A 27248-nucleotide genomic window follows, 5' to 3' on the forward strand; every position below is an offset into this window, starting at 1 on the left:
CGGGAAGATCCCCTGGAGGAGGGCATGGCAACCCACTCCAGTATTGTTGCTTGGAGACTCCCATGGACAGAGGAGCCTCGTGGGTAAAGAGTCGGACACAACTGAGCGACTTAGCAGGCACAGTTATTTTTAAACGTAAATGTAATTAAATTATGGGGAAATTTTATCTTAAAACCAAGAAAGAAACTATGAATTAAATTAGATCTTATATATCTTTGTATATCCTCAGATCCTAACAGAGTCAGGTATAAATTCACTAATTAGGAATTGAATGAATTATTTTACAAATGAAATAAAACAACTATTTTTAGATGTAGCATCTTTAGTATTACCAAGTTTGGCATCAATTCAACAATAGCAACTCAGCTTATTTTGTTTTCAAGGGCCAAATCTGTATCATTAAACATCATTTTATAGGTAATTTAAAAACTATACAGGTAGGCACAGTTGTATAAATACTATTTATTAACTCACATAAATTTAAAATTAATTTTTAAATTAATACAGAATCATTTGACGTTTTTCTGGTTAAAATCCCAAGCATGAAATATATCAAATAGGATGCTAATATAAATGAATTGTTGATGTCGAATCACAAACAGCTAAAAATCAGAAATGTGCAACAGAAATGTGAGTAGGTCTGAACATGTGTCACTTATATTGCTAACTAGAATAAGCAGTTTTTTTTTTTATTGAATCTGAAGTTTATTTTCATTTATTTCAGACACTTGGAAACTAGCCATTGTTACTGTGATTGATGTTGAATTTTTAATGGATCATATGTATGCCAATTTTAATAGGCAGTAATTTTTTGTCTAAAAGTATGAATGTGTGAAATTAAAACAAAATGGAAACCCTGACAGTTGTTCAGTTTGAATATCACTATCTTGCACTTTATCTTGTGTTTTCAAGTTCTCTTTTCTTCTCAGATGTTCAAGAAAATCTCTCAACAGCCCTTGGAATGGCAGTGCATCTTCACTGAGATCTCCTTGAATTCTGCATATCTTTATCCTCAATTTACGTTACATGTCCAGATCCAATTCTCTGACTAAATACATAAATAATACTAATTTACTAAAAAGAATTGCTCCCTCTAGTGAATTCACAGTATTACTTCACTTTCTGATGGCTGCACTAATTTAATAAATGATATAAATGATTCTGACTATCATGTTGACAATAGTGATTTGGTCTGCTTTTGTTGTATTGTATAAATTTTAATGCTTTCTGTGCTTAAACATTGGGAAGTTTCATAATGATTGATATGAGCTGTTTGCTGGGTATTTCAGCACACTATTAATACATTAAAAAACTGTATTGAAAAAATTATTTATTCCTAAAACCCTTCATATTACTTTTGAAACACATTTGGTACCAAGTAATTTCCAGGGTTATGACCATGTTACTTCAGCAAAGTAAAGAGGGTGATTTAAAGCAATTGTCCTAATAGTTAAAATATAGTAGAAGTAAGTTTAACTGGAAATCCAAGTCTAGACATAATGCCTGTTTTTGTTCTGGTTACCAGAAAAATCAGACATTTTTAACCTTATCCCTCTCTATTAATCAGAAATGTTGTGCAACTAATGGTGGCATATACAAAAATACTTGACATTCTTTGGAATTTTATTTAAATTTCTATCACAATACTTGAATTTAAAGTAAAATAGGGGGCTGCAGTGAAAGGAGAGCACTATTTAATTCTCATTTCGTTAATGCAAGACCTGGCCATCAAATAATTCATTTTAAATCACAGGAAGGAGAAATTGAGAAGTCGTCCAGCTGATTACATTTATATACCTAATTAATTTAAATGCACCAGTAATAATAGAGTAAAACAAAACCTAATCAGTCAGGAGACTCAACTTTTCTTTCAAAGCAGGATTCCGTTTTGTGGGGAATTTGAATCACTTGGATCATTACTTCTGCACTTGACCACTTTGCCTCAATAGGCAAAGCCTTTTTACAGTGTAATTTCAGTTAATAAAGCAGATGGTACGGGTTACCAATCCCATCAAGTTAGTTTTCCTCTATCAATAATAATAGAGTAACTCCATCAAGTTTTATGTAGTTTTCACCTTCTAAGCACTTAGCAAATATTAATTCATCATCGCAGCACTCTCACGAGGAGGTAGGAATTTTTAATAAATAAAATATAATAAAATATATTCTAGATTGATTTATTTGAAAGCATCCGTGAAAGACAAACAGAGAAACTCTAAAAATTAAATGATTATATTAATTATATGAAAGAAGGTAATATTGTTTTATGACTCACTCTCCCTGGAAGTCATTTCAGGAGGAACTCATGGGAGTCAGGGGCCTGTCAAGGTTTTACAGATTTTGTTTCCACGCTTCCTTCTCAAGGGAAGGAACAATTGGCAGCTTCTCCCTGGAGACATGACTGAGTGCAGGTGTGGGGCAACCCGGGTCTGGCGGCCGGCCCTTCCCGGGAAGCCCCGGGCCCCCGAGGGCAGAAGCCCCGCCCCGGGACGGCGGCGCGCGCCCGCGGGCGGGGCGGGGATTCCGGCGCCCGGGGCTCAGCTAGGTAGGTCCCGCTCAGGCTTGAGTTCGCTCTGCCTTCCTTGAGCCTTCCTCCCTCCCCTCCTTGGACCTGCAGCTTCGCGCTCGGCCTCGGGCCTCTCCGCGCGCACCCCTGGCTCCTCGCTCCCAGGTGGAGCGGCGCCTCGGCCTGCGGGAGGCCTGGGCCGGAGCCCCGAGCCAGCCTGGGGCTGGGGGGCGGTGGCGCGTGAGGCGGGGCCCGGGCTGCGTGTGCGGGCGTCGGGCGCGGCTCAGGCCTCGGTCGCCGGAGTAGAGCAGACGGTGATCCAGGCTCCAGAGAACCGGAAGGGTATGCACACATCAGGCCGGCGGGTGAGGTTTGCGGGCTCCGCGTCCCACACGTTCTCTAGCGATGGGGGCCTGATTACAGTCAAGGGAGGAGACCCACTGTCAGACTGCAGGGAGGAAGACTTCCATCTGCAGCTGGTGTCACAGTTCTCGGCGACTTTCCCGGTTCCCCGGCACTGTCCTTTGTGGAAACCTGACAGATGTCTGCCCCTGAACATTCCCGAAACTTTCTAGTTGTTCCCGTGTGTGTTATTGAACGTTGTTTGCACCAAAGCAGCTGAGCCGTCGTTATAGGCAAACCTCACATCCCAGCACCACTGTTGAGGTTTATCCAAAAGTGACATCGGTGCCTTTGTAGAAATAACTGATGAGGAAGAACATTTATTTACTAATTTTAATTTAATAAGTAATGAGAAATCAAGGATTTGGATGAGTATAGAAGAGTTCAGAGGAAGGAGAAGGGCAAGAGTATAAAACCAGAAGGCATTTATTTGATATATTAGAAAAGGCCCCCCTTTGAAAAGATGAAATGAGATCAGGAAAGGTTCATTGTTTCTCAGATGGATAAGACATTTCTGTTCTCCTGAGTATTTCTGCTTCTGATGACCTTTGACTTAGGGAGATGAAAAGGATAAGTAAAAATTGGACTTAGGTTGGACTTCATCAAACATGTCTATCTTTTGCTGCTGCTAAGTCGCTTCAGTCGTGTCTGACTCTGTGCGACCCCATAGACGGCCTCCTACCAGGCTCCTCTGTCTCTGGGATTCTCCAGGCAAGAACACTGGAGTGGGTTGCCATTTCCTTCTCCAATGCATGAAAGTGAAAGTGAAGTCATGTCCAACTCTTAGCGACCTCATGGACTGCAGCCTACCAGGCTCCTCCGTCCATGGGATTTTCCAGGCAAGAGTACTGGAGTGAGGTGCCATTGCCTTCTCCGTGTCTCTCTTCAGTGAGGTTTTATCAGCGTTTTCATTCCTTGAAGTTGAATACTGCACGTGCGCGTGCGCGCGCACACACACACACACACACACACACCCCCCCATGATTCTGACAATAAATGGCCCATTCAGTTAATAGCCTGTCTCTATCTTCAAAGAATTGAGGTTCAGTTTGGTCGCTCAGTTGTGTCCAACTTTTTTACTCCATGGTCTGCAGCATGCCAGGCTTCCCTGTCTGTCCATCACCAACTCCCATAGCTTGCTCAAACTCATATCCATCGAGTCGGTGATGCCATCCAATCATCTCATCCTCTGTCTTGCTCTTCTCCTCCTGCCTTCAATCTTCCCCAGCATCAGGGTCTTTTCCAATGAGTCCGTTCTTTGCATCAGGTGGCCAAAGTATTGGAGCTTCAGCCTCAGCATCAGTCCTTTCAGTAAATATTCAGGACTGATTTCCTTTAGGATTGACTGGTTAGATCTTGCAGTCCAAGGGACCCTCAAGAGTCTTCTCCAACACCACAGTTCAAATGCATCAATTCTTTGGCACTCAGCTTTCTTTATAGTCCAACTCTCACATCCATACGTGACCACTGGAGAAACCATAGCCTTGACTAGATGGACATTTGTCAGCAAAGTAATGTCTCTGCTTTTCAGTGTGCTGTCTGGGTTGGTCATAGCTTTTCTTCCAAGGAACAAGCATCTTTTAATTTCATGGCTACAGTTACCATCTGCAGTGATTTTAGAGCCCAAGAAAATAAAGTCTGTCTCTGTTTCCATTGTTTCCCCATTTATTTGCCATGAAGTGATGGCACCGGATGCCATGATCTTAGTTTTTTGGATGTTGAGTTTTAAGTCAGCTTTTTCAGTCTCCTCTTTCACGTTCATCAAAAGGCTCTTCAGTTCCTCTTCACTTTCTGCCATAAGGTGGTGTCATCTGTGTATCTGAGGTTATTGGTATTTCTCCCAGTAGTCTTGATTCCAGCTTGTATTTCATGAAGCCCAGCATTTTGCACGATGTATTCTGCATATAAATTAAGTAAGCAGAGTAATAATATACAGCCTTGACATATTTCTTTCCCAATTTGGAACTGGTCCGTTGTTCCATGTCCGGTTCTAACTGTTGGTTCGCGACCTGCATACAGCTTTCTCAGGAGGCAGGTAAGGTGGTCTGGTATTCCCATATCTTTAAGAATTTTCCACAGTTTGTTGTGATCTACATAGTCAAAGGCTTTGGTGTAATCAATAAATTAGAAATAGATGTTTTTCTGGAATTCTCTGGCTTTTTCGATGATCCAACAGATGTTGGCAGTTTGCTCTCTGGTTCCTCTGCCTTTCCTAAATCCAGCTTAAGCATCTAGAATTTCATGGTTCGCATACTGTTGACACCTGGCTTGGAGAATTTTGAGCATTATTTTGCTAGTGTGTGAGATGAGTACAATTGCATAGTAATTTGAACATTCTTTGGCATTGACCTTCTTTGGGACTGGAATGAAAACTGACTTTTTCCAGTCCTGTGGCCACTGCTGAATTTTCCAAATTTGCTGGCATATTGAGTGCAGCACTTTCCAGCATCATCTTTTAGGATTTGAAATAGCTCAACTGGAATCCCATTACCTCCACAAGCTTTGTTCATAGTGATGCTTCCTAAGGCCCACCTGACTTCACATTCCAGGATATGTGGCTCTAGGTGACTGATAACACCATTGTGGTTATCTGGGTCATGAAGATCTTTTTAATATAGTTCTTCTGTGTATTCTTGCCACATCTTCTTAATATCTTCTGCTTCTGCTAGGTCCAAACCATTTCTGTCCTTTATCGAGCCCATCTTTGCATGAAATGTTCCCTTGGTATCTCCAATTTTCTTGAAGAGATCTCTAGTCTTTCCCATTCTATTGTTTTCCCCCATTTCTTTGCCTTGATCACTGAGGAAGGCTTTCTTATCTCTCCTTGCTCTTCTTTGGAACTCTGCATTCAAATGGGTATATCTTTCCTTTTCTCTTTTGCCTTTTCCTTCTCTCCTTTTCTCAGCTATTTGTAAGGCCTCCTCAGACAACCATTTTGCCTTTTTGCATTTTTTTCTTGGGATGGTCTTGATCACTGCCTCCTGTACAATGTCATGAGCCTCTTTCCATAGTTCTTTAGGCACTCTGTCTATCAGATCTAATCCCTTGAATCTGTTTGTCACTTCCACTGAAATCATAAGGATTTGATTTGGGTCATACATGAATGGTCTGATGGTTTTCCCTACTTTCTTCAATTTCAGTCTGAATTTGGCAATAAGGAGTTCATGATCTGAGCCACAGTCAGCTCCCAGTCTTGGTTTTGCTGACTATATAGAGCTTCTCCATCTTTGGCTGCAAAGAATACAATCAGTCTGATTTCAATGTTGACCATCTGGTGATGTCCATGTGTAGAGTCTTCTCTTGTGTTGTTGGAACAGGGTGTTTGCTCTGACCAGTGCATTCTCTTGGCAGAACTCTGTTAGCCTGTGCCCTGCTTAATTTTGTACTTCAAGGCCAAATTTGCCTGTTACTCCAGGTTATCTCTTGACTTCCTACTTTTGCATTTCAGTCCCCTATGATGAACATCTTTTTTGAGTGTTAGTTCTAGAAGGTCTTGTGGTTTTTATTTATTTTATTTTTGGCCACACCAGACTGCTTGCAGGATCTTAGTTCTCAGACTAGAGATTGAAACCAGTGCTGCAGCAGTGGGAGTACAGAGGATCCTAACCACTGGACCCCACCCCCACCCCCCACCCCCCACCAGGAAACTGCTTGAATGTGATTATCAAAACTACATGTATTGAAAAATAACACAAAACGTAATTGTCAGGTCAGTTTATCTCTCTCTCAGTTGCTTTCACAACAAAAATCTGGAACAGCAGACTGAAGGGTTTAAAGCAAATGACCAGTTATAGCTCAGTTACAGATCAAGCAGATAGATATTTTGTTAAACATTCACTCCCAAAACACAGGAGTAGACTGACTCCAGAGGAGTCATTGTAATAAGGCTGCTTGGCTTTCCCTTTTTTATGTTTCCCCTTTCCTCCTTTTGGTTGTGCCCTGTGCAAAGTAGGGCTTGTACCCACCACAGATCGAGAAAGGGAATGCAAATGGGCATATGCTCAAGGCTGACAGTTGCAAGTTATCTAACAGGCTCTATTGCAGATATCTTTCCATATTTCAGTCTGTTATAATCTGATGTATAAATGTATAGAGTATTTATAAACCCTTAATGGACTCCTGGAGAAGACAATGGCACCCCACTCCAGTACTCTTGCCTGGAGAATCCCAGGGATGGGGGAGCCTGGTGGGCTGCCATCTATGGGGTCGAACAGAGTCGGACATGACTGAAGCGACTTAGCAGCAGCAGCAGCAGCAATGGACTCCTAGCTGTCTAGGGTTACTTGAGGAAGCCCCTCTGGTTAGTTTGTATCCACTATGTGCCTAGGGAATATGTGCAGGAGTTGTAAAAGTCTCTGTGGTTATTTTGTTGCATATCTGTGAGATTTCCCTCTGTGTCTGGGATGGGGTTTAGAGATCAGCTTGCATACTTTTTGGCTAGGCCACCCCTAGGTGCTCATTCTAGTGAAGTGAAAGTCGCTCAGTTGTGTCCAGCTCTTTGCGACCCCATGGATTATACAATCCATGAAATTCTCTAGGCCAGAATACTGGAGTGGGGTAGCCTTTCCCTTCTCCAGGAGATCTGCCCAATCCAGGGATGGAACCAGGTATCCTGCATTGCAGGCGGATTCTTTACTAGCTGAGCCACAGGGAAGCCCAAGAATACTGGAGTGGGTAGCCTATCCCTTCTCCAGGGGATCTTCCTGACCTAGAAATCAAACCAGGGTACCCTGACTTGCAGGTGGATTCTTTACCAACTATTTAACTTTCTACCTAACATAACTATTAAGAACAGTAAAAGTGTGCATGAAATTATTTGATAAAGTTAATTAGCAAATTTGCCCCTGAACTTCCCCAGTTTCCTTTGATGAAATGTACTTTTTGCTCAGAGTGAAAAGAACTTAAAAGGCATTTTGGTTTCTGCAAGGCCATTCTGTAAAATCCTTAACCTGCCACTAGAGGGTGCTCTTAACTCTTAATATGAGAGGACTACTCTAGTGAAACGAGTTTTTTCCCACAGTCAATATGTAACAGGAAATTACTTTGGAAAGTGCACTGCTTTGCTATTCACATGTTGATGTCTTTTTGCTACTAACAGTTCTTTTATAAAAAAATATTATGATTATCACATATTTTCAGGTTCATATCAATTCTGTTGTTGGTATCTAAATAAAAGATGAAGACACTTTTACTTTTGGCTTATACTTTTGTACTTCAGTATGGTATATAGGCCTGGAATGCTTTTGGTTGCTGTTACTGAATTTCCTTTTTTTGCAATTAGAAAGAAAACTCACTTTAAAAAAGACAATCTTAAAATAAATTTTATTTTTCTGCATCAGGTTGGGTCTTAGTTCCATCATGTGGGATTTTTTGCTGTGGCTCACAGACTCTAGTTATGGCATAGAGACTCAGTAGTTGCAGCACTCAGGCTTAGCTGCTCTGCATCATGTGGAATCTTGTTTCCCCAGCCAAGGGGAATGCCCTGCATTGCACAGTGGATTCTTAACTACTGGACTACCAGGAAGTCTGAAAACTCACTTTTTATTAAGGCACAGTTCATGACCAAAATGCATTGTCTATGACTTTTCTAATCAACCATTATAGTGAATTAAATGGTCGTTCACTTTTACCTGCTCTCTTTTTTTAATAAGATAAAGGATATTCAGAAAGAACTTTTCAAATAGGCAAGATATAATTAGATCCCAAATAAGCAAAGACCAAATTAATACAAGGTGAAGATTTATGAAAAGTTCTAACAGCTGAGAAAGGCTTTATTCCTCATCCAGGGCATGCATATTGCATTCAAAATATTTTAATTTCTGACAAGTGATATCTACCGCTTAAGTGTCATATGGCAAAGTATTAATCTGCAACATGAGATTTAAAGTAAACATTCAACTTTCTACATGACATACAAGAACTGCCCTTTTTGACTACTAGGTCTCATTGCAACTTTGCGAACAGATTGGATTTTAGCGTTTATTGAGCTCCTCAGTTCAGTTCAGTCTCTCAGTCATGTCCGACTCTTTGCAACCCCATGAATTGCAGCACGCCATGCCTCCCTGTCCATCACCAACTCCCAGAGTCCACCCAAACCCATGTCCATTGTGTTGGTGATGCCATCCAACCATCTCATCTCTGTCATCCCCTTCTCCTCCTGCCCTCAATCTTTCCCAGCATCAGGGTCTTTTCAAATGAGTTAGCTCTCCGCATCAGGTGGCCAAAGTATTGGAGTTTCAGCTTCAACATCAGTCCCTCCAATGAACACCCTACTATGTGCCAATTACTGTGCTAGGTTATGTACAGTTATCTCATTTTATCCTAACAATAATCTTATGGAGCAGATATAGAACCTTTTTAAAATGAGGAAATAGTGAAGTTAAAAGTAACTTGTTCAGGATCCAACAGCTATCAAGGGGTGAAGATCAGATTTGGTCTGGTTAATGGCAAAGCCTATCCTCTTTCTAATTCATCCTGCTCGAAGAAGTTTAGCAAGAACAAGGATATGTTAAGGAATCATTCGTACATTTGGTGTAGTTCTTGAATTTTATTTTCATCAGCTAAATTCCATACTTATTTTGATTTCCTTCATTTTTATCTGTTGCCCCTTTTCTGTATCAGGATCCCATTCAAGATACCATAATTGCATTTAATTGTTGTACGTCTTTGCGGAGCCTTTTGTTTGTAACAATTTCTCAGGCTTATATTGTTTTTGATGCTTTTGACAGTTTTGCATACCAGTCAGTTGTCAAGACTTTTGTACATTGTCCCTCAGTTGCAGTTTGCCTCTTATTTTCCCTCATGATTAGATTATGGTTATGGATTTTGGGAGAATGACCAGACAGGTGAACATCTCATCACATCATATCAAAGGTACATACCATTAATATGATTTATCACTGATGCTGGCATGGAATACCTGACTGAGGTACTGTTTGTCAGGGCCTCCACCTTAGAGTTGTCTTTCTTATCCCTTTCCATGCTATACTCTGTAAGGAGTTCATTGTGCACAGACTGCATTTAAGGAGAGGGAAGATATGCTCCACCTCCTTGAGAACAGAATCAGTTCACTTCATTCACTCAGCCCTGTCCGACTCTTTGTGACCCCATGGACTGCAGCATGCCAGGCTTCCCTGTCCTTCACCAACTCCCAGAGCTTGCTTAAACTCATGTCCATCCAGTCAGTGATGCCATCAACCATCTCATCCCCTGTTGTCCCCTTCTCCTTTTGTCTTCAGTGTTTCCCAACATCAGAATATTTTCCAGTGAGTGAGTTCTTTGCATCAGGTGGCCAAAGTATTAGAGCTTCAGCGTCAGTTTTACCAATGAACAATCAGGACTAATTTCATTTAGGATTGACTGGTTTGATCTCCTTGCAGTCCAAGGGATTCTCAAGAGTCTTCGCCAACGCCACAATTCAAAAGCATCAATTCTTCAGCACTCAGCTTTTATTTTATGGTCCAACCGTCACATCCATACATGACTACTGGAAAAACCATAGCTTTGACTAGATGGACCTTTGTTGGCAAAGTAATGTCTCTGCTTTTTAATATGCTGTCTAGGTTGGTCATAGCTTTTCTTCCAAGGAGCAGGTGTCTTTTAATTTCATGGCTGCAGTCACTATATGCAGTGATTTTGGAGCCCAAGAAAAAAAAAGTCTGTCACGGTTTCTATTGTTTACCCATCTATTTGCCATGAAGTGATAGGCCTGGATGCCATGACCTTAGTTTTTTGAATGTTGAGTTTTAAGCCAGCTTTTTCACTCTCCTCTTTCACTTTGATCAAGAAGCTCTTTAGTTCCTCCTCACTTTCTGCCAAAAGGGTGGTGTCATCTACATATCTGAGGTTATTTATATTTCTCCTGGCAATCTTGATTCCAGCTGGCACTTCATCCAGCCTGGCATTTGGCGTGATGTACTCTGAATGTAAGTTAAAGGAGCAGGGTGACAATATAAAACCTTGACGTATTCCTTTCCCAATTTGGAACCAGTCTGTTGTTCTATGTCCCATTCTAACTGTTGCTTCTTGAACTGCATACAGATTTCTGAGGAGACAGATAAGGTGGCCTGGTATTCCCATCTCTTTAAGAATTTTCCGCAGTTTATTGTGATCCACACAGCCAAAGACTTGGCATAGTCAGTAAAGCAGAAGTAGATGTTTTTCTCAAATTCCCTTTCTTTTTTGATGATTCAGCAGATGTTGGCAATTTGATCTGTTGCTCCTCTGCCTTTTTTAAATCCAGCTTGAACATCTGGAAGTTCTTGGTTCACGTACTGTTGAAGCCTGGCTTGGAGAACTTTGAGCATTACTTTGCTAGCGTGTGAGATGAGTGCAGTTGTGCAGTAGTTTGAGCATTCTTTGGCATTGCCCTTCTTTGGGATTGGAATGAAAACTGACCTTTTCTGGTGCTGCAGCCACTGCTGAGTTTTCCAAATTTGCTGGCATACTGAGTGAAGCACTTTCACAGCATCATCTTTTAGAATTTGAAATAGCTCAACTGGAATCCCATCACCTCCACTAGCTGTGTTTGTAGTGATGCTTCCTAAGGCCCACCTGACTTCGCATTCCAGGATGTCTGGCTCTAGGTGAGTGATCACACCATCATGGTTGTCTGGGTCGTTAAGATCCATTTTGTATAGTTCTGTGTATTCTTGCCACTTCTTCTTAATATATTCTGCTTCTGTTAGGTCCATACTGTTTCTGTCCTTTATTGTGCCCATCTTTGCATGAAACTTTCCCTTGGTATCTCTGATTTTCTTCAAGAGATCTCAAGTCTTTCCCATTCTGTTGTTTTCCTCTATTTCTTTGCATTGTTCACTGAGGAAGAGTTTTCTTATCTCTCCTTGCTCTTCTTTGGAAATCTGCATTCAAATGGGTATATCTTTCGTTTTCTCCTTTGCCTTTAGCTTCTCTTCTTTACTCATCTATTTGTAAAGCCTCCTCAGGCAACCATTTTGCCATTTTGCATTTTTCTTTCTTGGGGATGGTCTTGATCACTGCCTCCCGTACAATGTCATGAACCTCCATCCATAGTTCTTCAGGCACTCTATCAGATTTAATCCCTTGAATGTATTCATTCACTGGATAGATCATGGTGGAGAGTTCTGGTAAAACGTGGTCCACTGGAGAAGAGAATGGCAAACCACTTCAGTATTCTTGCCTTGAGAACTCCATGAACAGTATGAAAAGGCAAAAAGATTTGACACTGAAAGGTGAACTCCCCCGATCACTAGGTGCCCAATATGCTACTGGAGAACAGTGGAGAAATAACTCCAGAAAGAATGAGGAGATGGAGCCAAAGTGAAAACAGTATCCAGTTGTGGATGTGACTGGTGATGGAAGTAAAGTCCGATGCTGTAAAGAACAATACTGCATAGGAACCTGGAATGTTAGGTCCATGAATCAGGGTACATTGGAAGTGGTCAAACAGGAGATGGCAAGAGTGAACTTTGACATTTTAGAAATCAGTGAAATAAAATGGTCCAGAATGGGTTATAGGGTTTTATTCTAGACAGGATTTTGCACCTCCTACCATCTTGTTAGGGCTTCTTCTTTGTCCTTGGACATAGGGTATCTTTTTTTGTTGGGATCCAACATTCTCCCATTGATGGTTGTTCAGCAGTAAACTGCAGTTTTGGAGTTCTTACGGGAGAAGATGAATGGAATATCTACATCAATTATGTGAACTTCTATACAGGAGATTTGTATACTCTTCCTCATTTGTTAATTTATTTAATAACTTTATCCGCTCTGTTTAACCCACCCAGTCTGTAGTACTTTCTTATGACAGTTTTGTTGTTTTCAGTTGCTAAGTCGTGTCCAACTCTTTGCAACCCCATGGACTGCAGCACACCAGGATTCCTCGTCCTTCACTGTCTCCCAGAGTTTGCTCAAGTTCGTGTCCATTGAGTCAGCCATGCCATCCAACCATCTCATCCTCTGCCTCCCCCTTCTCCTCCTTCCCTCAGCCTCTCCCAGCCTCAGGGTCTTTTCAGTGAGTCAGCTCTTCACATCAGGTGGCCAAAGTATGGGAGCTTCAGCTTTAGCATCAGTCCTTCCAATGAATATTCAGGGATTGATTTCCTTTAGGATTGACTGATTTGATCACCTTGCTGACAGTTTTAGCAAACTAGTATAGAAGGAGCGGTCGGTTATTTTGGTTGTTAATGGTTGTTTAGGTAAGATGAGAAATGAAAACATGCCTATTGACTTAACAAGAATTGTTTCAGATGCAAAATTTGTAATGTGGATTGAGGAGAGAATAGTAGGTGACCAAGTATAAACTAGTCATAGGTTTTTGCTTTTTGTTTATTTTTGGTTGCACTGAGTTTTCATTGCTGCACAGACTTTTTCTAGTTGAGATGTGCAGGCTTCTCACTGTGGTGACTTCTTTTGTTACAAAGCATTGGATCTAGATGTGCGGGCTTCAGTAGTTGCAGCTCTTAGACTTACTCCGAGGCATGTGGAATCTTCCTGGAGCAGGTATCAAACCCATGTTCCCTGCGTAGGCAGGTGGATTCTTACCCACTGTACCACCAGGGAAGTCCCAGTTTTTGCTTTAAATAAAGTCAGTGATGCAAGAAAAGAAGGCAGTTTGTTGAATCTCTCACCACTTCAAACTTCCCATTTAATTGTACTTGATTCTCTTGCTACTTCTAATCACCTTAAAAAAATCAAATTAGTATTTCTCTTTATTTTCACTATGTTGTTTCTCCATTAAATTTTTTTTAGTGATTCTGTCATGACTTTGTTAAATTCATATTTGTTAAGGAGAGTGCAGAGTGCTGGATAGTGAGTCATGGTAAAACAGACCAGTAGAGAAATTGGAAGAAAGGAGTATATCACTTATGGGTTCTGAAGGAAACTCACAGCATGTCTTGTGGGGCTGCATGGGGAAGTCAAAGCAGAGTGCAGACGGACAAAGTGAAAGTGAAGTCGTTCAGTCACATCCAACTCTTTGCGACCCCATGGACTGTAGCCCACCAGGCTCCTCCATCCATGGGATTTTCCAGGCAAGAGTACGGGAGTGGGTTGCCATTCCCTTCTCCAGAGGATCTTCCTGACCTAGGGATCGAACCTGGGTCTCCCGCATTGTGGACAGATGCTTTACCGTCTGAGCCATCAGGGAAGCCCCGAAGACAGACAAAGCAATAGAATCTGGGGAACATGCTTTCATTAGGGTCCATAGTGGAGTGTTTTGGGGTTCCCTGGGCTAAGGCCGTTCCATGGTTGGGGGGCGGGGGGGGCGCTTGTCTAAGGAACACACAAGGAGAAAGCCCTGGGAGAAAGGGAGACTATTGACTATAAGGGCTGTAGGGGGAGCCATATCAGGGACTTTGTGACTTTGTGGGTTGTTGTCTAGGGTGTGTGCTTGCATGAAGGGCTGTGTCAGTTTAAGGTCCCTCTAGGCCATTTGACCAAACAAAATGATGCTGAGGCAGCAGTACTGTGGAGTAGTTTACCCAAACTCTTGACAGTTTTCTTACTTCCCTCTGGAATAAAGGCCTCAGGTTAACTTTCAAGACTTCACATATTCTGAATCCTACTACATCAGTTTTTTTAAAGTTAATTTGTTTTTAACTGAAGGATAATTGCTTTACAGAATTTTGTTGTTTTCTGTCAAACCTCAACACAACTCAGCCATAGGTATACATATATCCCCTCCCTCTTGAACCTCCCTCCCATCTCCCTCCCCATCCCACCCCTCCAGGTTGATACAGAGCCCCTGTTTGAATTTCCTGAGCCATACAGCAAATTCCTGTTGGCTATCTATTTTACATTTGGTAATATAAGTTTCCATGTTATTCTTTCCATTCATCTCACCCTTTCCTCCCCTCTCCCCAGGTCCATAAGTCTATTCTCTATGTCTGTTTCTCCATTGCTGCCCTGTAAGTAAATTCTTCAGTACCATTTTTCTAGATTCCATATAGATGCGTTAGAATACGACATTTATCTTTCTCTTTCTGACTTCACTTTGTGTAGTAGGCCAGTTCTTTAAATTACTGTTTAAGGTTAACTTCGATTATTAAAATATCAGTTGAAAGCTAACAACTTATTTCTACTTACTAATGTACATTTAAAGATATATCTTCAGAGGCAAAATAGTAGATAATTGGAAATATTTCTGAATAATGCTAGTCAGAGAATCCTACTTGTATCTAAAACCCTCATATTATATCAGTTAGCTGATGTGGTCAAACAGATATAATTTTGTACAACCTTGGGAAGGATTCCATGTTGGTCTTGAGTTTTAGTAATCAACAATTTATATGCCCCCTTCCTCCTAGCTGAATTCTCAGCCAACTGAGAGAGAAATAGGGAGTTGCTATAGATAAAGGCTAGGTTGGAGGACATAGCTTGCTGCTGCTGCTGCTAAGTTGCTTCAGTCGTGTCTGACTCTGTGTGACCTCATAGATGGCAGCCCACCAGGCTTCCCGGTCCCCGGGATTCTCCAGGCAAGAACACTGGAGTGGGTTGCCATTTCCTTCTCCAATGCATGAAAGTGAAAAGTGAAAGTGAAGTCACTCAGTCGTGTCCGACTCTTAGCGACCTCATGGACTGCAGCCTACCAGGCTCCTCTGTCCATGGGATTTTCCAGGCAAGAGTACTGGAGTGGGGTGCCATTGCCTTCTCTGGGAGGACATAGCTTAATGGGCAGTAAAAATGACAAATACAGACAGTTAGGTAGACTCACTACTTTGCCACAACTACCTGGGCAACTTCATGTCCATTTTCCCTACTCCCCCTCCCCCTACAGGGAGCCTTTATTGCTGAGTTTGCTTTATTTCTGAAAACATGTCAGAACATACACTCTCTGGACAGGTAGATTCCTAGAAGAGGAAAGAAGTCTGAATTGACCCAAATATGCCCAGGACATGAGGGGGAGAAGTGAATCAAGGGACAAAGAAGGGTCCTGCTCTGAAATATGTGGGATGGAGTACAGGGGCAGAGGAGGAATCATTACTTTTGCTCCACTGAAGGTACTTCTACACTGAAGGACACATTAGGTGTGGAAATACATTCATTCCTAACGTTTTCTGCCGCTGCTTATTCACTTCAGTCATGTCTGACTCTGTGTGAGCCTATGGACTGCAGCCACCAGGCTCCTCTGTCCATGGGATTTTCCAGGCAAGAATACTGAAGTGGATTGCCATTTCCTTCTCCGACTTAACATCTGGGGAGAAAGAAAAGAGATTTTTTTCCCAGAGAAGTTTCCCAGGAACTCAGCACTTGCACCAACAGTCTGAAAAATTTCAAGAAAGAATATTTCTCTTCTACCATCTCTGAAGTAATCCAAAGATCACCCAAATTCCTGAGTTTGCTTTGTGGATAGCTACACCCTTGACTTATAAATTTCCTGTTGTCTATTGACAGTGTTCTTTACAACATCAGACTTTACTGCCATCACCAGTCACATCCACAACTGGGTGTTATTTTTGCATTGGCCCCATCTCTTCATTCTTTCTGGAGTTATTTCTCCATTGTTCTCCAGTAGTATATTGGGCACCTACTGACTGGGGAAGTTCATCTTTCAGTGTCCTATTTTTTGCCTTTTCATACTGTTCATGGGTTTCTCGAGGCAAGAATGCCGAAGTGGTTTGCCATTCCCTTCTCCAGTGGACCATGTTTGTCAGAACTCTCCACCATGACCCCTCCATTTTGGGTGGCCCTACACAGCATGGCTCATCGAGTTAGACAAGGCTGTGGTCCATGTGACTGGTTTGATTAGTTTTCTGTGATTGTGGTTTTCATTCATTTTATCCTACTTTCTAATGGATAAGGATAATTGGCTTATGGAAGCTTCCTGATGGGAGAGCACCAAAGAATTGATGCTTTTGAACTGTGGTGTTGGATAAAACTCTTGAGAGTCCCTTGGGCTGCAAGGAGATCCAACCAGTTCATCCTAAAGGAAATCAGTCCTGAATAATCTTCGGAAGGACTGATGCTGAAGCTGAAACTCCAATACTTTGGCCACCTGATGTGACAAACCGACTCATTGAAAAGACCCTGATGCTGGGAAAGATTGAAGGGGATGACAGAGGATGAGATAGTTGGATAGCATCACCAACTTGATGGACATGAGTTTGAGTAAGCTCCAGGAGTTGGTGATGGACAGGGAAGCCTGGCATGCTACAGTCCATGGGGTTGCAAAGAGCTGGACACGACTAAAAGACTGAACTGAACTGATGGGAGAGACTGACTGAGGGGGAAACTGGGTCATGTTCTGATGGGTGGGGCCATTCTCAGTAAATCTTTAATCCCATTTTCTGTTGATGGGTGGGGCTATGTTCCCTTCTTGTTGTTTGACCTCAGGCTAAAACTGTGGTGGAGGTAATGAAGATAATGGTGACCTTCTACAAAAAGTCCCATGCACGCACTGGAATGTTCGGTCCATGAATCAAGGTAAATTCAGTTCAGTTCAGTTCAGTTCAGTCGCTCAGTCGTGTCTGACTCTTTGCGACCCCATGAATTGCAGCATGCCAGGCCTTCCTGTCCATCACCAACTCCCGGAGTTCACCCAGACTCACGTCCATCGAGTCAGTGATGCCATCCAGCCATCTCATCCTCTGTCGTCCCCTTCTCCTCCTGCCCCCAATCCCTCCCAGCATCAGAGTCTTTTCCAATGAGTCAACTCTTCGCATGAGGTGGCCAAAGTACTGGAGTTTCAGCTTTAGCATCATTCCTTCCAAAGAAATCCCAGGGCTGATCTCCTTTAGAATGGACTGGTTGGATCTCCTTGCAGTCCAAGGGACTCTCAAGAGTCTTCTCCAACACCACAGTTCAAAAGCATCAATTCTTTGGTGCTCAGCCTTCTTCACAGTCCAACTCTCACATCCATACATGACCACAGGAAAAACCATAGCCTTGACTAGACAAACCTGTCTTGGCAAAGTAATGTCTCTGCTTTTGAATATGCTATCTAGGTTGGTCATAACTTTCCTTCCAAGGAGTAAGCGTCTTTTAATTTCATGGCTGCAGTCACCATCTGCAGTGATTTTGGAGCCCCAAAACATAAAATCTGACACTGTTTCCACTGTTTCCCCATTTATTTCCCATGAAATGATGGGACTGGATGCCATGATCTTCGTTTTCTGAATGTTGAAAGCCAACTTTTTCACTATTCACTTTCACTTTCATCAAGAGGTTTTTTAGTTCCTCTTCACTTTCTGCCATAAGGGTGGTGTCATCTGCATATCTGCGGTTAATGATATTTCTCCCAGCAATCTTGATTCCAGCTTGTGCTTCTTCCAAGGTAAATTGGAAGTGGTCAAATAGGAGATGGCAAGAGTGAACATCAAACATTTTAGGAATCAGTGAACTAAAATGGACTGGAATGGGTGAATTTAACTCAGATGACCATTATATTTACAACTGTGGGCAAGAATCCCTTAGAAGAAATGGAGTAGCCATCATAGTCAGCAAAAGAGTGGGATGCATTCTCAAAAACGACAGAATGATCTCTGTTCGTTTTCAAGGCAAACCATTCAATATCATGGTAATCCAAGTCTATGCCCCGACCAGTAATGCTGAAGAAGCTGAAGTTAAATGGTTCTGTCAGGCGAGTGTATGCTCCTCGGTTCTGTCTCATCACAACAAAGATTTGGAATGATGGACATTAAAGCCCTCGACACATCAAAGCTCTCGGGTCTTGGACAAACCGTGTTATAGCTCTTAGACAAATCAGTGTTACAGCTCTATTTTATTTAGAAGATAGCAAGAGAATCCATCCTTGAAGCGTGAGGGCATGCCAACCCAAAGACGCAAAGAGGAGAGTGGAGGAGTGTGCCAGCATGCGGGAGAGAGAGAGCCCTTTGGCTCTTCTTTTTATGTTTTTCCCTCCTCCTGGGCCTGCCCTATGTAAATTGGGCTAGCCAGGAGTACTGTTTCTTCTACCTGAAGTCCTCACTCTGGTCCTCGGACCTTCCTTTGGCCTTCCTTTGTTCTATTTTTGTGGGCTTTTCCCTTGTCTTTTAGCCACCGCCATTTTGGACTCCTTTTTCCTATTCTACCTACCTAACAGTTCTAAGAAGACCTGCAAGACCTTCTAGAACTAACACCCCCAAAAGATGCCCTTTTCAATATAGGGGACTGAAATGCAAGAGTGGGAAGTCAAGAGATACCTGGAGTAATAGGCAAATTTGGGCTTGAAGTACAAAATGAAGCAGGGCACAGGCTAATGGAGTTTTGCCAAGAGAGCGCACTGATCATAGTAAACACCCTCTTTCAACAACACAAGAGATGACTCTACACATGGACATCACTAGATGGTCAGTACTGAAATCAGATTGATTATATTTTTTGCAGCCAAAGATGGAGAAGCTCTATATAGTCAGCAAAAACAAGACTGGGAGCTGACTGTGGCTCAGATCATGAACTCCTTATTGCCAAATTCAGACTGAAATTGAAGAAAGTAGGGAAAACCACTAGACCATTCAGCTTTGATCTAAATCAAATCCCTTATGATTATACAGTGGAAGTGGCAAACAGATTCAAGGGACTAGATCTGATAGAGTGCCTGAAGAACTATGGACGGAGGTTCACGACATTGTACAGGAGGCAGTTATCAAGACCATCCAAGAAAAAGAAATGCAAAAAGGCAAAATGGTTGTCTGAGGAGTCCTTACAGATAGCTGAGAAAAGAAGAGAAGTGAAAGGCAAAGCAGAAAAGGAAAGATATACCCATTTTAATGTAGAGTTCCAAAGAAGAGCAAGGAGAGATAAGAAAGCCTTCCTCAATGACCAATGCAAAGAAATAGAGGAAAACCATAGAATGGGAAAGACTAGAGCTCTCTTCAAGAAAATTGGAGATACCAACGGAACATTTCATGCAAAGATGGGCACAATAAAGGACAGAAAAGGTATGGACCTAACAGAAGCAGAAGATATTAAGAAGAGGTGGCAAGAATACACAGAAGTAAAGTGAAGTGAAGTCGCTCAGTCATGTCTCTTTGCAACCCCATGCACTGTGGCCTACAAGGCTTCTCCGTCCATGGAATTTTCCAGGCAAGAGTACTGGAGTGGATTCCCATTTCCTTCTCCAGGGAATCTTCCTGGCCCAGGGATTGAACCTGGGTCTCCCACATTGCAGGCAGACGCTTTACTATGTGAGCCACCAGGGAAGCCAGAAGAACTATATAAAAAAGATCTTCATTGCCTGGATAACCATGATGGTGTTATCACTCACCTTGAGCCAGACATCCTGGAATGCAAAGTCAAGCGGGCCTTAGGAAGCATCACTAGGAACAAAGCTAGTGGAGGTGATGGGATTCCAGTTGAGCTAATTCAAATCCTAAAAGATGATGCTGTAAAAGTGCTACACTCAATATGCCAGCAAATTTGGAAAACAGCAGTGGCCACAGGACTGGAAAAGGTCAGTTTTCATTCCAATCCCAAAGAAGGGCAATGCCAAAGAATGTTCAAATTACTGCACAACTGCACTCATCTCACATGCTAGCAAAGTAATGCTCAAAGTTCTCCATGCCAGGCTTCAACAGTACGTGAACCAAGAACTTCCAGATGTTTAAGCTGGATTTTAAAAAGGCAGAGGAGCCACAGATCAAATTGCCAACCTCTGCTGGGTCATCAGAAAAGCAAGAGAACTTGAGAAAAACATGTATTTCTGCTTTACTGACTATGCCAAGCCTTTGACTTTGTGGATCACAACAAACTGTGGAGAATTCTTAAAGATATGGCAATACAAGACCACCTTATCTGGCTCCTGAGAAATCTGTATACAGGTCAAGAAGCAACAGTTAGAACTGGACATGGAACAACAGACTGGTTCCAAATTGGGAAAGGAATACGTCAAGGCTGTATATTGTCACCCTGCTCATTTAACTTGTATGCAGAGTACATCATGCCAAATGCTAGGCTGGATGAAGCACAAGCTGGAGTCAAGCTTGCCAGGAGAAATATAAATAACCTCAGATATGTAGATGACACCACCCTTTTGGCAGAAAGTGAAGAGGAACTAAAGAGCTTCTTGATGAAAGTGAAAGAGGAGAATTGAAAAGTTGGCTTAAAACTCTACATTCAAAAAACTAAGATCATGGCATCCAGTCCCATCACTTCATGGCAAATAGATAGGGAAACAATGGAAATAGTGAGAGACTTTAATTTTGGGGGCTCTAAAATCACTGCAGATGGTGACTGCAGCCATTAAATTAAAAGATGCCTGCTCCTTGGGAAAAAAGCTATGACCAACCTAGACAGCATATTAAAAAGCAGAAACATTACTTTACCAACAAAGGTCCATCTATTCAAAGCTGTGGTTTTTCCAGTAGTCATGAATGAATGTGAGAGCTGGACTATAAAGAAAGCTGAGCACTGAAGAATTGATGCTTTTGAACTGTGGTGTTGGAGAAGACTCTCCAAAGTCCCTTGAACTGCAAGCAGATAAAACCAGTCCATCCTAAAGGAAATCAGTCCTGAATATTCATTGGGAGGACTGATGCTGATGCTGAAGCTCCAATACTTTGGCCACCTGATGCAAAGAACTGACTGACTGGAAAAGACCCTGATGCTGGAAAGATTGAAAGTGGGAGGAGAAGGGGATGACAGAGGCTGAGATGGTTGGATGTCATCATCGACTCGATGGACATGAGTTTGAGTAAGCTCCGGGAGTTGGTGATGGACAGAGAAGCCTGGCATGCTGCAGTCCATGGGGTCACAGAATCTGATACAACTGAGCAGCTGAACTTAACTGATTGACAGTGTATGGATGAAAAAGACTGCAAGTTAACAAATAATGCACAGCTAAAACTATGGCCATATCTGTAAGTTGTATATGAAATCAAGTGCCCACCTTGGGTCTTGTATACTTAAACCTTATTCCTTTTGTTTCAAAATAAAGACTCTCCTTTCCCATTATCAACAAGATATGTGAAAATAAAAACATCCACATGAGAAAATCTAAGCCTGGCAGGTAGAACCAGAATTTAGGATAGATTCTGAGGCAGTGTTACATGAAAATGAATTTGGTGAATGAATTTAGATTACATTCCAGTGATCTCTAGGACACTGTATAGCTGTTGTTCAGTTGCTAAGTCATGTCTGACTCTTTGAGACCCCGTGACTGCAGCACGCCAGGCTTCCCTGTCCTTCACTATCTCTCAGAGTCTACTCAAACTCACATCCATTGAGTCGATGATGCCATCCAACCACCTCCTCCCCTGTCATCCCCTTCTCCTCCTGCCTTCAATCTTTCCCAGCATCAGGGTCTTTTCCAATGAGTTGGCTCTTCACATCATGTGGCCAAAGTATTGGAGTGTCAGTATCAGTCCTTCTAAGGAATATTCAGGGTTGATTTCCTTTTGGGCTGATTGGTTTGATCTTCTTGCTCTCCAAGGGACTCTCAAGAGTCTTCTCCAGCACCACAGTTCAAAAGCATCAATTCTTCATTGCTCACCCTCTTTACTGTCCAGCTTTCACATCCATACATGACCTCTGGAAAAACCATAGCTTTGACTATATGGATCTTTGTCAGCAAAGTGATGTCTCTACTTTTTAACATTATGTCTAGGTTTGTCATAGCTTTTCTTCCAAAGAGCAAGTGTCTTTTAATTTCATTGGTGCAGTCACCATCCACTGACTTCTCTGAAAGTTGTAGATCCTGTGTTACTCTGTGCTATTCTCAAGTTATGACTGCACATTTAATTTAAATGTTTAAGCTAAACTTTCATAATTTATGGACAGTCATTGACTAATCATTGCTGGATCCAGAGTATAGCTTATTGCTTTATATTTAAAATTTAAAAAAAAAGCACAGCCTTTTCAGATCAGATCAGATCAGATCAATTGCTGAGTCATGTCAGACTCTTTGCGACCCCATGAATTGCAGCATGCCAGGCCTTCCTGTCCATCACCAACTCCCGGAGTTCACTCAGACTCACGTCCATCGAGTCAGTGATGCCATCCAGCCATCTCATCCTCTGTCGTCCCCTTCTCCTCCTGCCCCCAATCCCTCCCAGCATCAGTCTTTTCCAATGAGTCAACTCTTCGCATGAGGTGGCCAAAGTTACTTACCCCAAATTATGCATGTGTTAGTTTACCTGGAATTTTGTCTAAAATTTTTTATAGCTTCCTTCTTGATAAAATTCAAATTTAGACTTTTCTGAAAAATCAGATCATTGAATCTCCTTGTCATCATATTGTGGATAAATCTTTAGGAATAGTATACATTTCTTTGATCATTTATTGATTCTTATACCTAGACTTTTAATTTCTTGGATAGGAATCATTTACATCACTCAGGGATAAGCATTGTTGTAAATTTGACATCAGTTCAATTCAGTCACTCAGTTGTGTCCGACTCTTTGTGACCCCATGAAGTGCAGCACGCCAGGCCACTCACATCCATCTAGTTGCTGATGCCATCCAACCATTTCATTCTCTGTCGTCCCCTTCTCCTCCTGCCCCCAATCCCTCCCAGCATCAGAGTCTTTTCCATTGAGTCAGCTCTTCACATGAGGTGGCCAAAGTACTGGAGTTTCAGCTTGAGCATCATTTCTTCCAAAGAACACCCAGGACTGATCTCCTTCAGAATGGACTCGTTGGATCTCCTTGCAGTCCAAGGGAGTCTCAAGAGTCTTCTCCAACACCACAGTTCAAAAGCATCAATTCTTCGGTGCTCAGCCTTCTTCACAGTCCAACTCTCACATCCACACATGACTACTGGAAAAACCATAGCCTTGACTAGACGAACCTTTGTTGGCAAAGTAATGTCTCTGCTTTTGAATATGCTATCTAGGTTGGTCATAACTTTCCTTCCAAGGAGTAAGCGTCTTTTAATTTCATGGCTGCAGTCACCATCTGCAGTGATTTTGGAGCCCCCCCAAAATAAAATCTGACACTGTTTCCACTGTTTCCCCATGTATTTCCCATGAAGTGATAGGACCAGATGACATGATCTTCGTTTTCTGAATATTGAGCTTTAAGCCAACTTTTTCACTCTCCACTTTCACTTTCATCAAGAGGCTTTTTAGTTCCTCTTCACTTTCTGCCATAAGGGTGGTGTCATCTGCATATCTGAGGTTATTGATATTTCTCCCAGCAATCTTGATTCCAGCTTGTGCTTCTTCCAGCCCAGCATTTCTCATGATGTACTCTGCATATAAGTTAAATAAACAGGGTGACAATATACAGCCTTGACGTACTCCTTTTCCTATTTGGAACCAGTTTGTTGTTCCATGTCCAGTTCTAACTGTTGCTTCCTGACCTGCATATAGATTTATCAAGAGGCAGGTCAGGTGGTCTGGTATTCCCATCTCTTTCAGAATTTTCCACAGTTTGTTGTGATCCACACAGTCAAATGTTTTGGCATGGTCAATAAAGCAGAAATAGATGTTTTTCTGGAACTCTCTTGCTTTTTCCATGATCCAGCAGAGTTGTTGGCAATTTAATCTCTGGTTCCTCTGCCTTTTCTAAAACCAGCTTGAACATCGGGAAGTTCACGGTTCATGTACTGCTGAAGCCTGGCTTGAAGAATTTTGAGCATCACTTTACTAGCGTGTGAGATGAGTGCAATTGTGCAGTAGTTTGAGCATTCTTTGGCATTGCCTTTCTTTGGGATTGGAATGAAAACTGACTGTTTCCAGTCCTGTGGCCACTGCTGAGTTTTCCAAATTTGCTGGCATATTGAGTGCAACATTTTCATAGCATCACCTTTCAGGATTTGAAATAGCTCAACTGGAATTCCATCACCTCCACTAACTTTGTAGTGATGCTTTCTAAGGCCCACTTGACTTCACATTCCAGGATATCTGGCTCTAGGTGAGTGATCACACCATCGTGATTATCTTGGTCATGAAGATCTTTTTGGTACAGTTCTTCTGTGTATTCTTGCCACCTCTTCTTAATATCTTCTGCTTCTGTTAGGTCCATGCCATTTCTGTCCTTTATTGAGCCCATCTTTGCATGAAATGTTCCCTTGGTATCTCCAATTTGCTTGAAGAGATCTCTAGTCTTTCCCATTCTGTTGTTTTCCTCTATTTCTTTGCACTGATCGCTGAGGAAGGCTTTCTTATCTCTTCTTGCTATTTCTTCGAACTCTGCATACAGATGCTTATATCTTTCCTTTTTTCCTTTGCTTTTCACTTCTCTTCTTTTCTCAGCTATTTGTAAGGCCTCCCCAGACAGCCATTTTGCTTTTTTGCATTTCTTTTCCACGGGGATGGTCTTGATCCCTGTCTCCTCTACAATGTCACGAACCTCCGTCCGTAGTTCATCAGGCACTCTATCAGATCTAGTCCCTTAAATCTATTTCTCACTTCCACTGTATAATCATAAGGGATTTGATTTAGGTCATAGCTGAATGGTCTAGTGGTTTTCCCTACTTTCTTCAATTTAAGTCTGAATTTGGCAATAAGGAGTTCATGATCTGAGCCACAGTCAGTCAGCTCCTGGTCTTGTTTTTGCTGACTGTATAGAGCTTCTCCATTTTTGGCTGCAAAGAATACAAACAGTCTGATTTCAATGTTGACCATCTGGTGATGTCCATGTGTAAAGTCTTCTCTTGTGTTGTTGGAAGAGGATGTTTGCTATGACCAGTGTGTTCTCTTGGGAAAACTCTATTAGCCTTTGCCCTGCTTCATTCCATATTCCAAGGCCAAATTTGCCTGTTACTCCAGGTGTTTCTTGACTTCCTACTTTTGCATTCCAGTCCCCTATAATGAAAAGGACATCTTTTTTGGGTGTTAGTTCTAAAAGGTCTTGTAGGTCTTCATATAACCGTTCAGCTTCTTCAGCATTACTGGTTGGGGCGTAGACTTGGATTGCTTCATATTCTTATGAAGTTGAGATGCAGCTGTCTGAATACACTTACACTTCAAATGTAGAACAAAGGTAAGATTTCCCCAAATCAGTAATTTTGCAACTAGTTAACATACTGGCTAACTATTAAGGTACCAAAATTACTGGATGTAGAACATGGCTCCAATTGTTTTAGCCTGTAAAAGATGTAACGAGAGAATTGCTAAGCCCCCTCCTCAGCCATCTTCCAATGGGGGCGGGGGGGGGGGGGCGGGGAACCTCTTGATACAGAATTATAAAATCTATAACTTTAATTAATATAGCTTTGCAATCAACACTTCAAGATAAATTGAAGATGTATTTCAATTTGAAGGAAATTTGACATTTCCCTCAGTTCATTTGACTGTTCAAGTAGCAAGAGAGGAAATCTGTACTCCAACTCACTACTATTTTGATAAAACATCAAAACTTTGATAAAACATCAAAACATTGAAAGTAGTATTTTTGAGAGGTTATCTGAAGAGTATATAGTCCATTTCATTTGTCTAGAAGTCTTAAAGTTTAACTTTGGATTAAGTCATATCAGTTAGCTGTATATTTGGACACTATTATCTTGGCTTTTTGTAGAATTGTTTTGAGAATTGATTTTTGAATTTAGCAAGTCCTGACCTCAGGAAGCAGTTTATGAGGAATAGTGGGGATGAAAGCCCAGTTAGAATGGGCTCAAGGAAGAAATTTTAGATGAGCCTAGACAACTCTGTTTTGTTTTGTTTTTGTCTTTTATTCTTATAAAATCTTGAACATAAATGAATACCTCTTAAGTATTTATCTAAAAGGTATCCCTAATAGTGGAATTGCTAGGTCTGATGGCATACACATTTAAAATCGGATAGTTTCTGCTAAATTCTTTAAACAAGCATGGATTACTCTTATGAGAAGTTTCAGTGAGTAGAAGGAGAGATCAGGAAAGAAAAATAGGGTTAAGAGACTGGGGGGTGGAATATTTTAATTTTGGGGGAAATAATAGCATGGTTCTCTGCTGATGCAAAGAATGTAGTAGATAAGGAAACACTGATAGTGTAAGAGAGAGAACACAGATTTATTTACTAGTACCATGCTTTGAGAAGTTGAACAAAGATGAGACCTAACACACTGGCCCTAACTAGGAGCTTAGCCATAATGGAAGAGAAGGTAGAGCATATGGGAATGAATGCTGGTATCCTATTCTAGTCTAAGGGAGCATCATAATTTGTTTAACAATCTTAGAAACTGCCATAGGTTCTTCACTTTCAGAGCTCTGCAGTGAAAATCCTTTCATCCTGTATATCATGCAAGTATTTTTTTTTTTCATGCAAGTATTTTTATACAGCGTCTAAAGGATAAACCTCTAGAAATTGTATTGCTGGCTCAAAGGAAAAGCATATTTAAAATTATAAAATATGTTACCAAATTCCCATTTAAAACACTGTTCCAATCCACACTGCTACCACCATTGGTGAGAGGTCTATTTTCGAACCATCCCTTCATCAACAGTGAATTTTCAGTCTCTTTAGTTTTGGTTGATCTGGTAGGCAAAAAAAAAAGTTTTGAT

The 27248-nt window shown here is 41.6% G+C and overlaps 1 long non-coding RNA gene across 9 annotated transcripts in view; it reads left to right on the forward strand.

Annotated features, from left to right (window-relative positions):
- The first annotated feature begins 2493 nt into the window (after positions 1-2493).
- Positions 2494-27248, forward strand: part of LOC113894026 — a 124848-nt gene continuing 100093 nt past the window's right edge. For 7 of the 9 annotated variants that reach the window (XR_003511444.1, XR_003511441.1, XR_003511448.1 and 4 more), the window contains exon 1: positions 2556-2848. This is a non-coding gene — a long non-coding RNA (uncharacterized LOC113894026). The other 2 variants (XR_003511443.1, XR_003511442.1) reach the window with 2 other exon arrangements.

The sequence above is a fragment of the Bos indicus x Bos taurus genome, chromosome 6 (assembly GCF_003369695.1).
Source record: "Bos indicus x Bos taurus breed Angus x Brahman F1 hybrid chromosome 6, Bos_hybrid_MaternalHap_v2.0, whole genome shotgun sequence".
NCBI lineage: Eukaryota > Metazoa > Chordata > Mammalia > Artiodactyla > Bovidae > Bos > Bos indicus x Bos taurus.